We start from the raw sequence: 12,101 nt of genomic DNA, 5'->3' as shown, positions 1-12,101 counted from the left end.
CCATACATTATGTGTTTCTAAGTTCATCACGACTTACTCGTGGTACATATTCACACCAGTGAATCAGGAGCACACAATTGGCGCAGAAAATGCTCAACGAAAAACTGAGGAAATTAGAGATCTCAGCTTCTGTTAGTAAACATATCCCTGATGAGAAAGATATGCCGGCCGGGGTGGCCGAGCGATTCTAGGCGCTACAGTCTGGAACAGCGCGACCGTTCCGGTCGCAGGTTCGAATCTTGCCACGGGCATGGATGTGTGTGATGTCCTTACGTTAGTTAGGTTTAAGTAGTTCTAAGTTCTAGGGGACTGATGACCTCAGAAGTTAAGTCTCATAGTGCTCAGAGGCATTTGAACCATTTTGAGAAGTACATAAAGACATTTCCAAAGGGACTAGGGTTACAACTAGTTTTATACCTCGTATATACGATTAGACCTCACATATAAATCCACCTTTTATAGCCACGTCAGTAGCAGAGTCAGTTTAAGACTTTCGTAAAATGCCTCTTGAAGCACAGGCTAAAAGTCGACTCTATTTCATCCGCACTAGACCTTGCACCTACTTTTGCACTTTGCACAGTGTTATCGAGACTATCTTCACTTACTGTAGTGGAGTTTGAAATGTAGAAGTTGTAGATACATCTTCTGTTCAGAGTCTCCTTCCGAGACTGAATCTTTTGCGTGTTGTTCTGCAACTTTCGCCCAGAAGTTATTACACAATCACACAGAACTTCATCTGCCATAGAATTATGACACTTCTGCGGAGTCATTCTTATAAATCTAAAAGAAATAATCGTGACTGCAAGTATGGTCCGTCTAATTATAAAAACCATTTAAAAGCAAGTAAATAATATGCCTGTAATATTCAAATGTGTGTACAAATTGTTTTCCTCATGTTGTATATTTTCAGTAGTCATCTTACATGTGCATTCTCTGTTGAAAAATTTTATATTGTCTCATTAGCTGACATTTTCGAGTTAATTTGTGAAACAATATCATATGTGACATTCATTCTTTATTACAAGAAAATGAATGTAAATAGGAACTTACATATACGACGCTGAAGAAAACTGACTGTAAATATGCTTACAAACGAGTCCTGCACTGAACAAAAAGTTCTTGGGTTTCCAGACGCGTCAAGTGATTAAAATTACGCGAGTTGTTGGCCATGGAATGCTTGCCGTATGTCAAGTTGTATGACTGACAGCAGTCAGCTGTTGCGTCCCTTATAGACATTAGTTACCGGCTGTGGCGTCACTGGTGCCCATGCATCACTGTATATGGGCAGACGTGACTCGGTCTTCGATGTGCCCGCTTCAATTGCACGATCGCTGAGTCCCACTCCGTGTTGAGCTGCAGCCCACTGCCTCTATGTTATCAGTGATTTTTATCTCAACGGCTTCCCAGAAGCCGTTAGTGCGAGCCACGGCGGATGTTTTGTCAAATTTTATCCGGAGTCCGTTTTCTAAAGCATGCTCAACTATATCTGACTTTTCGGGTTAGCGTAGGCGATAAAATCTCTCATTCTCTTTCCTGTGTTATCGAGCTAGGTGGCGCAGTGGTTACCACACTGGACTCGCAATCGGGAGGGCTACGGTTCAAACTCGCTTCCGTCCATCCTTATTTAGGTTTCCCTTGATTTCCCTAAATCGCTTCTGGAAAATTCCGAGATGGTTCCTTAGAAAGGAGACGGTCATTTCGTTTTTAATTCTTTCCTAATCCGAGCTTGTGCTCCGTCTGTAATGACCTCGTTGTTAACGGGACGTTAAAATCTAATCTTCTCCTGTTCTGTCCTGCGTTGTTCCACAGTGCGCACTGTTTGTTCCTTCGTAATACTGGCCACACTCGCAAGGTATCTTGTACACTTCAGGTCTTCTCAGACCTGCTCCATCTTCAATTGGACTCCGTAACTGACAGATATTTGTCGGAGATCTGTATAGATTTTATACTTTAGAAGGTAAGAGGTGTTACAATGGATAGAACTTAACGGCGTTTTTATCAGAGGATATCAGAAGACAAACCTGAAAAACAAAAATACACTGAAGCACTATCAACTAGAAACAGACAAGAGAACAAATACACAGGGCTGTAATGACATCCAAAGCAGCTGGGAAAAAATAAAAACTGGTATTTTAGAAGCAGCAGAAGAAGTAATAGGAAAAGAAGGGACAGAGGAAAGAAAGGAAGGAATGGATCACTAATGACCTATTAATTATGATGGAAGAAAGAAGGAAATTAAAAAATTCTGTGAAGAAGGAAAACCAAGAGAAATACAAGAATCTGAGAAACAGAATCAACAGAGAGGCAAAACAAGCAAGAGAAAAATACCTTGATGATCTCTGTATTTCAGTTGAGGACAACATGAGCAAGGGAAATATCGACAAGGCTTATAAATGTGCGAGACATTGCTTTGGAGACAGAAGAAACAAGTGTAGGGCTGTGATGGATGAAAATGGCAATATGTTGGATGACGATGATGAAGTTGCAAGATGATGGAAACAATATATAGGAAAACTGTACAGCGGACCAGATCTGTCTGAAAACATCATGGAAGAAGAAACAGCGTCCGCAGCTCGTGGTCGTGCGGTAGCGTTCTCGCTTCCCATGCCCGGGTTCCCGGGTTTGATTCCCGGCGGAGTCAGGGATTTTCTCTGCCTCGTGATGACTGGGTGTTGTGTGATGTCCTTAAGTTAGTTAGGTTTAAGTAGTTCTAAGTTCTAGGGGACTGATGACCATATATGTTAAGTCCCATAGTGCTCAGAGCCATTTGAACTATTTTTGAAGAAGAAACAGAAGTAAATGCACACAACAGAGGTGAACCTATATTAAAGGAAGAGTTTGAACTAGCTCTGAAAAGTTGAAAAACAACAAATCGCCTGGTATAGACAATATCCCAGCCGAACTTCTGAAATCTGTAGGAGCAAAACTGAATCAGGAGTTGTATAATCTTGTTTTCAACATGTACGAGCAGGGTAAAATTCCTACAGACTTTGAGAAAAACAATATGATCCCCATTCCTAAGAAGGCAAATGCTACAACATGTGAAAATTATAGTACGCTCAGCCTAGTTACGCACGCCTCTAAAATATTAACCTCAATTATCCTAAAACGCATAGAACAAAATGTCGAAGCTACACTCTCCGAAGACCAGTTTGGATTCCGGAAAGATAGAGGAACCAGAGTAGCAACATTTGCTCTAAAACTAATAATAGAGAAACGACTAGATAAGAACCTGAAAACATACATAGCTTTCGTAGATGTAGAGAAAGCCTTTGATAATGTTAAATGGGATAAGATGTTTCAGGTACTCAAAGAAATAGGAATAGACCATAAAAATAGAAAACTGATATGGAACCTGAACAAAAACGAGGCAGCAGTTATCCGTGGATGGACAAAACAAGAAGAGGTGCAGATACGGAAAGGTGTCCGACGAGGTTGCGCAGTATCCCCTGTTATCTGTAACGTATACATTGAAGAGGCGCTGAAAAAAGTAAGGGAAAATTCACAGACAGGTGTAGTAATTCATGGCCAACGAATAGATATGATAATATATGCCGATGATATAGCTGTCCTGGCTGAAAGTGAAGAGGATCTTGTAGTCTGTAACGGAACTGAAATGATGGTGGGCTGACAGTAATTTGGAGCCCGCGCGTCTGAAACGGGCGCACTTGTGTGAGACTGCCAGGGAGTGCACCCTGATGCCATCTATTGGCGAAACTGGGAATTAGCGCGGCCTGTCAGACAATGCACTAAGCTCTCAGAGTCAAATGTATTCTTTTTCTTGGTAATTATAAGTTATTACTGTATAATTTAATGTTGTAAAACGCTAGTAGTAAATTATTATGACTGGTATGGACTCCAGGGTAGTAAATATAAATATTCTTAAATACTAAATGATTTCGGTAAAAAAAAGTGGTAGGGGAACGCCCCCACTCTTGGTGATACGAGCATAGCTAGGGGTAGCTGGAGACACCGGGACTGAACAAGGGAATGGCCTGGGGAGTATTGACGTGATCGGACGTGCGTAACTGTACTCACGCAAAAGTGATTGTGCAACAGCGAAGAGGCGAATATCGTCGCCGTTTGTGGAGTAGAACGCGACGAATGGTTGTCGAAGCCGCCTCTATGCCACTGGGGCTGATTGTAAGAGTTCCTGCGCCCAGAATTTATGGCGGACGTGCAGTAGCTTATACGAGTGCTACAGCTCGTAGTTCCAGCCGCCATTAAGGGCATGAGGCGTGAAGAGCTGCGTTAGCCACGTGCATCTCACCACCAGCACCGACACGTCTACCCGAGGCAAGACTGCTTGCAATTGTTAAGTCGAACTTTGTATACATGTAAAAGGAGAATACCAGTTTTCTTTTATGCAAGTGCAGAGGACAGAATATAGTAATGAGTAAAATTACGACGCATGTTGTTCATTGTAAAGTGTAGTAACCTCAAACATAGTATAGTGAAATCAGACTGAGGCCACCATCGCCTCTTTCATTTACAATTCTTTTGGTTGTGGAATACTTTAGCGTATAAGAATGTTGAAAAGAGCAATGGTCACACCAGAATGAGTCGCCTATTTACAGTTACTTAAATTTTTCTGAGCAACCTTTCAAGTAAAGTCACTTAACTGATTCTGTATCAATGGTCCAAAGAGTAATATCCAAAATCATTAAATAAGTTGAAGGATAGAATTTTGTTAACCGAAGTTGCATAACCTGTCTTGTTAGTAATTACCAAGCCACCTCACAGAAATTGAGAGAGAATTTGCTTTGTAGAATCATCTAGAATGATCAGAAATAGTAATATTCAGAATTAAGTTTAAATTCAACTCAAGCCATTTCACTTTGAAACGAGCCCAAAAATTGATTTATTCTTTTGCTCGCTCAGAGCTGGCGACCGTAGTTATAAGTATTTTCAGGAGGATTCGACGGTAAGTCTGCTGCTCTCGTCGTGCTGATAGGATTATCCACTGCTGCTAGCAGTGGTGATTGGATACATAGCTCACTACCAAGTTAAGTGGGTCAGGTAGGCAGTGTTACCGTGTGAACTGTAGGGCACTGTAGGCTGTGGATCGAACCCGTTCAATCATCACAGCTCTTAGGGAAATAGTCCGGTTAGGAGTGTACTATTCATTAGGTAAATACTGGCGAGTAACGGTCAAAAATGTATACGCAAGTGAATTTAGCAAGGTCCACGTAGCACCTAGTTAATTTGGTGCAATGGCGAGGGTAGGAGTGGAGTAAAAGTGAGCTGAGCTTGTTGCAGCTGTGCTGGATTCAAATATTAACTACGTGAATTCACTACTGCCTCTTACCATTGGGACTGAGCTATTTACAGTTAAAATACGTAGCAGTAAGCGCAAAGGCGTGACAGCTACAAGTCCGTATTGGTTTTATACATACGGAATTGGGAAGTGGGTCATTCCGTCAGTGGAGGGGGTTAAAACAACCGAGTCAGTGGAGAACATACCCCATTTACTGATGGAAAGATTCAGCGGTTCGGTCGCAAGTCCTACTGAATAGAATGGATAAAGCTATGGGTGAAGAATAAAATATGAGAATTAATAAAGCAAAAACAAAAGTAATGGCATGCGACAAGAAGATCAAGTGAAAGTCCAAGTTCATGTAGGCAATGAACTGCTTGAACAAGTTGTTAAATTTACTTATCTGGGCAGTAATATTACCAGGGATGGAAGGAGCAAGGCAGAAGTGAGAAGTAGAACAGCTCAAGCAAAGGCTGCTTTTAACAAGAAGAAAAACATATTAACATCTAAGAGCATCAGCCTTGAAATCAGGAAAAGATTTTTGAAATCATATGTGTGGAGTGTGGCATGCTATGGGTGTGAAACATGGACTCTCGGGACAGAGGAAGACGAGAAGGTAAATTCTTTTGAAATGTGGTGCTATAGACGCATGCTCAAAATAAAATGTATCGACAAGGTCACAAACGAAGTGGTTCTGGAAAGACCAGGTGAGAAGAGAAGCTTCTGGAGTTTCATTGTTAAAAGAAGAGTGCAATTTACAGGCCATCTATTAAGACATAAAGGACTCCTGAACACAATCATAGAGGGATATGTCGAGGGAAAAAGACCAAGAGGAAGACCACGACTGAGGTACATGGATCAAATCGTGAAAGATGTGGGATGTAACACCTATAAAGAAATGAAGAGAAAAGCTGAAAGACGCACAGAATGGAGACAAGCTGCCATTGTAGCTGTTGCAAACCAATCCTTGGATTGACCACTACAGAAGAAGAAGATCAGAAGAGTAGCTCCACAGGTGATACATGCTAAGCTGAATACAAAACTAGTTCTGAAGACGTGTGCCTCAAGGACCTTCTGTGAAAATTCATACCGTTATACACTTTTTCGCCCTTATCTGAAGACTATCGAATTAGAAAGATGAAAATCGTAGACATACTCTCAGACATCAGATTGTGAATATATTAATACCAATACAATCGATGGTTCGTAGTAAATAAAGTAATAAATAATATTAACGCTGCTGGTAGCTATATATACCGGTGTCAGTTAAAGGGTTAAGGAGTTGCGACGAAAATATTTCAAAGATGCATGAACATACGGTACTTCTTGATGAGTTTCCGAACGTTTTGTGTGCGTTCGCGTGTGGGGGACGGAAAGAGCAGTGGCCTAGGGGATTCAGAAAAATGGAGCTCTTTTTTAGATAAGAGATGACTAAATTAAAGTGACTCGTCCTTCCTTCCAAATTCGCGAAACTGATAAATTTACAAATACTCATAAGTCACCTTAAATGTATATCAAATGGTGTATGAAATAGGTTGAATTCTTCTTCCTATAGCTCGGAGCATGTATCTGAACATTAATCACTACTGTACATGAGATTAAGCTACTGCAAATAACATCGCATCAACATTCTTGGGTAAGTTATTGTTACGCTTTTGATCATTCGTGGATGCTTCGTTCCCGTATAACATTCTAACTGAAAATGACATAAAAGGAAAATAATTCTAAGCACCATGATGTCCACTGAGAATTAACAAGGTACTGGTAATGGTGTGGCTGACCTCCCAACAGTTGTGTCTAACTTAATGGGAGAGCGGAGTGCTTTTTCCCACTTCATATTAGGTTGGTAAATATTGTAATTCCGCAAGGGTTATTCTGTAATTATCAGAATGTCAAAGAGACATGTAGACGTGTGACCAGACGAGGAACCACACGTTCTTTGTCCTGGATACGAACTACAACAGCATACAAATTTAACGCCAGGCGTGACACGTCGGACGAGCGACGTTTTGTAATCACGCTGCAACCGCGGCACAAATTAGCACCGATGCTCGAAACAAATTGTCAGCCGGGGCCGTCAGAAACCATCTGCTGGACTACGAGCTAACTGCTTGTCTCCAAGCTCTCACATCATCAACGTGTAGCCCATCCTTAGTGGCGTACCGAAAGACCCATCTGGAGAGCTCAATACCTATACATGTAAAACTAACTATTTACTGAACTCATTTCGAGCAACATAGCGATATCAAGAAAAGCTTGCCAGGCTCGTGTGTTAGTTTATTTATGGAACCCCGAAGGATATTAGTACTCCAAATAATCTCTCCATACACTGCATTTCTATTTCTTCGCCGTCAGAAAGATAAACTCTTGTAGCAAATCAGTATCCCAAACACCTTCTCAAGTCCAAAAGCAGACTACCACATACTGCCAGCGGTATCTCTGAACTCGTTCCTAACGATGTTGAATGGAATTTAATGAGACACAACAATCCTTTTGACTGCTCCACATGCGTAATTGATAGACAACTTGTTGCGACAAACAGTGTCAGACAGTATGTTCACGCTAACAGCCATCTCCTCTACACATGACTGAGACCGCTGTGGTCGAATGGTTCTAGGAACCACGCAGCTGCTACGGTCGCAGGTTCCAATCCTGCCTCGGGCATGGATGTGTTTGATGTCCTTAGGTTGGTTAGGTTTAAGTAGTTCCAAGTCTAGGGGACTGATGACCTCAGATGTTAAGTCCCATAGTGCCTAGAGTCATTTGAACCATTTTTTTTTCGTAAAAGAGGATATCGGTCTAGCAGATTATAGCTTGACTTTCTTATGGACCACAGCGTCAATAATTTATCAACACAAAGATTTTGTGTAAGAGCTTTGCTACATAATGCTCTTGTCTCAATTTTTTGCTAGTGTATATTTAAGATGATGCAGGGCGGGCGGAACAAGAGAGACAAGTAGATTTTGAATATAAAAAGAAAAAGGAAAACAATTAATGACGACAGGTCTTAAGAGAATACAAAATACAGCGTGGCAACAGCAATAGAACCTTTCCTGGAAAAAGAGAAGAATGTCACCATCTAGTACTGTATGGATTAGGAGGTTTTCTTCTGGAAGTATTCGTCTGCAGTTTGGCCTCGTACAGTAAATGATGAACGTTAATGACTAGTGACAAGAAGGGAATAAAAGGTGTTGAAAAAAGGAGCAGTAGCAAAACGCTTGATATTAAACGGATCAGTCGCATAACTCATGAATAGGTACCAAATCGAATCGAATAGGAAGTTTAGCATATAAGTTATCAAAAGAAGAGCTAAGTTGGTGGAACACAGTTTCAGACGTAAAAAAATGTAACAGCTAATTTGATAATTTTGGAAACGCGTGAAAGGAGACCAAGTCATCAATTACGTGTCCAGATGAACATAGTTTGCCGCTGGTATTCAGAAACGAAGTGACTTGTATAATATAAGCTATCATGAAGAGCAAGTTCATGAGAGATATTGGAGTCAATACCAATTCAATAATGCGTTGTACGACTGATTAGCTAATGAGAAATTGTGTGGTGGAATGGCTGTGGTTGTAAGGTCCAAACCCCTGATGTGTAGAATTGAAGTGCCTGTGATCGGAAAATAGAGTAAAGCTCCCCATGCAATCATGCGAATTTACTTTAAAAATATAAGATATTATAGAAGTTAACGCTCCAAACCAACTGCAATATGGTAATGCGTTTTTTAATGTTTTGCACGAGAGTCCTCTTTCGGCTTATTGCCATTATCAAATAAAGCCCAGCTCTAAGTGACGACTATATTACATCTACAGTAAAGTCTTTTCTGTCATGTCTCTGTAAGTAAAATAATTTTCCTTGTTACGAGACGTAAATATACATTTTTCTCAGCTGTTTTGACAGTCCATTACTACAAACATATAGCACCATAGTAATGGACTGTCAAATGACAGAACTTCACTATGGATGTAAAAAAATGGTTGGTTGGTTGGTTTGTTGGGGGAAAGAGACCAGACAGCGAGGTCATCGGTCTCATCAGATGAGGGAAGGATGGGGAAGGAAGTCGGCCGTGCCCTTTGAAAGGAACCATCCCGGAATTTGCCTGGAGCGAATTTAGGGAAATCACGGAAAACCTAAATCAGGATGGCCCGACGCGGGATTGAACCGACGTCCTCCCAAATGCGAGTCCAAAAAAAAAAAAAAAAATGGCTCTAAGCACTATGGGACTCAACTGCTGTGGTCATAAGTCCCCTAGAACTTAGGGGACTTAACCTAACTAACCTAAGGACATCACACACATCCATGCCCGAGGCAGGATTCGAACCTGCGACCGTAGCGGTCGTGCGGTTCCAGACTGTAGCGCCTTTAACCGCTCGGCCACTCCGGCCGACCCTATAGAAACGTATTACCTTAGTGAAACTGGTTTGAAGCATTCATTTCCATAACGTCTTATACCGATGTATACTGTGATGTAAGCCCAACAGAACGTAAAATATTTTCGTTAAAGAGGTAATAAAACAGCCGTAGAATGTATAACATCTTACTGAGTATGAAACTAGCAGCCCATCTTTAAAAGTTAGTAGTCATATATGAAGTACACAGGCTAGTCACTATACGTCAGCACATTTCAGTTAACGAAGGCATCTAACTAATTAAAAGAAAATGCACGCTTATGAAGGATGCTACTTATTTCTCTTAACAAGCATTCAGGTGGGAAACTCTTCAACAAGATAACAGTGAATGCAAAGGTAAAGAACTGTTATGTTTAATTCCGATCTCAGTACAAATTTTAGGATCGTATAATGAATATCCCATGGTCCAGCGAAGAGTTTATCAGAAAGTGCCACTGAAAATAAAAAAAAAGCAACTCAGAAGAACAAACACCATTCACAAATGCAATGAGCATCCTCCAAATTCAACAACTGAGTGCGGTCATCATTTACCAAAATTTCTATCTACACAAAGTTACCAAAAACTGCATCGGCTCAGATATTCCACGGAAGAGCTTTGACCCCATGTGCACCAGCTGTGAGCGGCAGTTAATAGCGTACTGGCACAATCTTCGCACGTGCTCTCCGCGAGGATGACAGGAAGACCGTTGATCATGCAGACAGGAGTCAGAGTGTGCCTAAACAGAAATTCTAATGTCTCTATCCAGTTTCTGAAAAGCTGGAAGTCATTCACCAATGTCGCTAATGATTCTGAGCGCAATTCAAACTCTAACGAAGTTTTGCTTAGATTGCAACCACTGCCCCACTCACATTTCAGGATTTCGACAAAGAGTCAGTAACAGTGAGACTTTTTGTTTGATTTTTGGTTGGGAGCATTGGCAGAAGCTAAGAGTCTGTCTAGCCATGTTACAGAGTAGCCGTTCAGACGCTGTGTCTTGTAGTTCCCACAGAAAAGTTCTAACCGTCGTTTTCTTTTCTTCACGCAAGCATTGCGCCTTTGGACGAGCACTTGACAGCCACCCGACCTATTACTGTCCTTCGCGTTAACATAGCCAACACTGAGTTTGTGGCACCACTTAGGGTGGTGGCTGCATCGGACATGAAAACCACTTAAACTCCCACATTTATGGCCGCGGTGATGGTCGACTGCTTGCACCCATCTGCGGTCTCTTTCTCCTAGGCTGATGTGCCGAATAATCGGAAAAATACAGCTTCACACAGGTTAATGGGAACAATAATTCAATTCGTAGCTTAACCTTACCCAATGTGTGGAATTGTGCGAATAGTAGTACGACTTACGAAAGGAACGCCTCAGTTACCCATTCATTAATGCTAACAGACCTAACGAGAACTAGTAGAGGATAAAAATTCGACCGATATGATGGCGGTACACGAATGAAGAAGCCTTCTTATAGAATATCTACGTGTGTACATTTGGGGTACTATTCAGTGAAATGCACTGAAGATCCAAATAAATTGGTACACCTGCCTAATATCGTGTAGTGGCCCCGCGAGCACACAGAAGTGCCGCAACACGTCGTGGCATGGACTCAACTAATGTCTGAAGTAATTCTGGAGGGAACTGACATCATGAATCTTGCAGGGCTGTCCATAAATTCGTAAGAGTACGACGAGGTGGAGATCTCTCCTGAACAGCACGTAACAAGCCATCCCAGATATGCTCAATAATGTTCATGTCTGGAGAGTATGGTAGTCATCGGAAGTATTTAAACGCAGAAGAGTGTTCCTGGACGTGTGTGGAGTCGCATTGTCCTGCTGAAATTGCTCAAGTCTGTCGGAATGCACAAACAGACATGAATAGATGCAAGTGACGGACAGGATGCTTACGTACGAGTCACCTGTCAGAGCCGTATCTCGCATGTACCAGGTCTCCCACTGCACACGCCCCACCATTACAGATTCTTCACCAGCTTAAATAGTCCCCTGCTAACATTCAGGGTCCATGGATTCCTGAGGATTTCTCCATACCCGTACACGTCCATCAGCAGATACAATTTGAAACGAGACTCAACCGACCATGCAATATGTTTCCAGTCATCAACACTCCGATGTCGGTGTCGACAGGCCCAGGCGAGGAGTAAAGCCATGTGAAGTACATTCATCAATACTCAAAACAATTTCGGGCTTGCAGCATGTCGTCGTTAGCTTCCATCCACGATATTTTGACTCGACAGCGGCCAGCCATCCTCAGGTGAGCCATCGAAGATATTCATCAAGTTTACACGAATGGGCTTTCGGCTCCGAAAGCCCATATCGATTACGTTTCGTTGAATTGTTCCCACGATGACACTTGTTGATGGCTGAGCATTGAAATATGCAGCAATCTGCTACACTTCTGTCACCTTGAACGATTCTCTTCCGTTGTCGTTGGT

The sequence above is a fragment of the Schistocerca cancellata genome, chromosome 1, assembly GCF_023864275.1.
Source record: "Schistocerca cancellata isolate TAMUIC-IGC-003103 chromosome 1, iqSchCanc2.1, whole genome shotgun sequence".
NCBI classification, from domain to species: Eukaryota; Metazoa; Arthropoda; class Insecta; order Orthoptera; family Acrididae; genus Schistocerca; species Schistocerca cancellata.
The sequence above is the reverse complement of the archived record's forward strand: the minus strand, read 5'-3'. Positions refer to the sequence as shown.